Source organism: Cibotium barometz, chromosome 2, assembly GCF_041138505.1.
Source record: "Cibotium barometz isolate CiBa-2024 chromosome 2, ASM4113850v1, whole genome shotgun sequence".
Lineage (NCBI taxonomy): Eukaryota > Viridiplantae > Streptophyta > Polypodiopsida > Cyatheales > Cibotiaceae > Cibotium > Cibotium barometz.
This window is the reverse complement of record NC_141047.1, coordinates 13413875-13416602: the sequence shown is the minus strand read 5'-3', so window position 1 is coordinate 13416602 and position 2728 is coordinate 13413875. Positions and strand designations below refer to the sequence as shown.

Here is a 2728-nt window from a genome sequence, read left to right as displayed (position 1 = left end):
GAGTTGGGATTAATCGATGTGTTACACATGACTCTCTCCACATGTTTGTTGAAGACCCAAGATGAGGCTTTTGTAATGGCAAACTGCATATGAATAAACGTGTGTGGGAAGGAAGTTAGCGTGGTTTCTTATCCTTGCAAGAAAATTACTTGAAAAGAGGATATTGCCATCCCCCCCCCCCCCCCCCCCCCCCCCCCCTCTTGCAAGAAAAAACACACCACACACACACATACTTGAAAGAGAGAATCTATGGAGGTTTGAATGAGTTATAACACTAGAGGTATATGGTCTTACATATGCTTGCGGGTTGAAGTTGGATTTCCTGGTTGTGAATGAATGGCTTTCCATTGGGAAGGGCGAGACGAGTGTTTAGTATAGAAACGAAAAATTTCATTCTCTTTTTTACTGAATAATAATAACAAGAAAACTACGGGCGTCAGCTGGAGTAGCTCAGTTGGTTAGAGCGTATGGCTGTTAACCATAAGGTCGAGGTTCGAACCCTCCCTCTAGCGTTTTTTTGTAGGCTGCATGCTGTCCATTTGGTCTTTGGGCTGGCTGCCTTTAGGACCGGGCCATTCTCGAAATACGGTCTCATATGCCTTGATCATTAATATTCTTTCTATCATTAGAATATTAGTCTCATATGCCTTGATTATTAATATTCTTTCCTAATATATGTATAAAAACCTTTCAAGTATAAATTTTTAAGAAAAAGTTTTGGAACGTGTGTAGATTCGGAGGCTCTCTCTCTCTCTTTGGCATACTCAATTTAAGACATAAAAAAGTCTTTTGTAGTTTGTCAATATATATTCAAATTCCAAAGAATATTGAAGTACAAGAAGGTTCATCAACTCAAAAGTTGAAGACAAAACCAGTTTTGACTACTTAAATATTTTTTTCATTGCCACCAAAAAGAATGATATCATCCACAAAGAGCACAGTCCACACTCATCATTGTGAGTACATATACAGCATGCTCAATGGGACTCTTAATGAATCCTTCAGAAAGAAATATGCATGGGTTTTTTGGTACTAAGCTCAAGGAGCTTGCTTGAGACGACACGAGACCTTCAATGTCTATGTTTTCCTCCATGTCTTGTAATGCAAAACCGGTTGGTTGCTCCACATACACCTCTTCTAATATTCTACATTCAAAATAGATGTCATAAGCCTTCCACCGATAATGATAAAAAACACATACAATGGTTGTGATCCTAGTTGAAGGAGCAAAGGTCTCTTCATAACTTATGCCTTCTTAGTATATGGATAGCCTTTGGTTACTAATTTGTCAATAGTATTGCTTGAGACTACACGAGACCTTCTTCAATGTCTATGTTTTCCTCCATGTCTTGTAAATGCAAAACCGGTTGGTTGATCCACATACACCTCTTCTAATATTCTGCATTCAAAATAGATTTTGCGTTTCAATGCAAAAGTAAAGGGTTCAATGTATTATTTACTCTCAAAAATTAGTCCCTCATTTTTATCAAATCTACTAAACAACCATATACTTCAAAAGTAGCTTTCATCTTTAGGCCTTAATCGAAGTGTTGCATTTTAAGGTAACACCTCTACAAACATACATGTAGATTGTCTTGCAAAGGTTAGCGATATTTTACAGTTAAAAGTTAAAAAAGCTTATTATATGCACTTATTCAAACAGTGATTGTATCTCACACCTGTACACATATACATATACATATACATATACATGTGTATGTATATGGAGGTCTGTGTGCATGCACACGTATATATATGTGTGTGTACCTACATGTACGTGTCTACACGCATGTTTCTCTGTGTACATTTGTCAATGCCTGCATGCGTCTTAACTATTCAAGATTTGCTTCTTTATTTATTTATTTATTTATATACATTCATATTATCACTGCTCTCTCTCTCTCTCTCTCTCTCTCTCTCTCTCTCCTCCCAATTTTTTAGCAAGATCATACAAAGTTAAACCTCGTGTATATTTTAGCTCCCAATTAAGTACTGTTTTTTGGTACTGAAATAACAACCAAAGAACTGCATTCATAACTTGCAGTTGTTAATCATATGTTATAGTGGATGGATGGAGGTTCATAGTTATCCCTCAAAGTTTGAGCTTTATATGAATTCTATGGATTTTTCCTTTTGCATCTTAATTTTATTTTGTATCAATTCTATTTACTTATGAACTTTACTGAGTTTTCTGTGTGTGTGTGTGTGTGTGTGTGTGGGGGGGGGGGGGGGGGGGGGGGGGGGGGGGTTGTCTGGGGGGAGAGTGTTGTGCGTAATGTATAAATATGTTGATATATTTATATGTATATATGTGCTTGTTCCTATGTATATTCTTATATAATCATTTACATTTTCTTATATGTTAATAACAGAGCCCTTTTTTCTGTTCCTGTGTGTGTGTGTGTGTGTGTGTGTGTGTGTGTGTGTGTGTGTGAGAGAGAGAGAGAGAGAGAGAGAGAGAGGGAGAATCATAATTTATTTAGCAATAATCATGTGTAGAGGATCAAAGTTCTATGTACACTGCAGGCCCAATGCAATATTGATGGCATTGTATTGCTAAGCAAGTTTGCAAGTACCTCGTTGGTTGCACCTTGTCAATCCCAATAAAGGTCTCTCTTAGGGGCATGGTGGCTGTGACGCATCCAAAAAATTGTTCCTCTTTATATTACAAACCACTATGTAAATAGCAATGACATGCTGCCTGAGCACTCAAAAATAATGAGATTTT

General features: G+C 37.1%; 1 non-coding gene across 1 annotated transcript; it reads left to right on the top strand.

Moving 5' to 3' along the window:
* The first annotated feature begins 439 nt into the window (after positions 1–439).
* On the top strand, positions 440–512 carry TRNAN-GUU (transfer RNA asparagine (anticodon GUU)). Its single transcript has one exon. It is a non-coding gene; the product is annotated as a tRNA-Asn (tRNA).
* Positions 513–2728: the final 2216 nt, after the last annotated feature.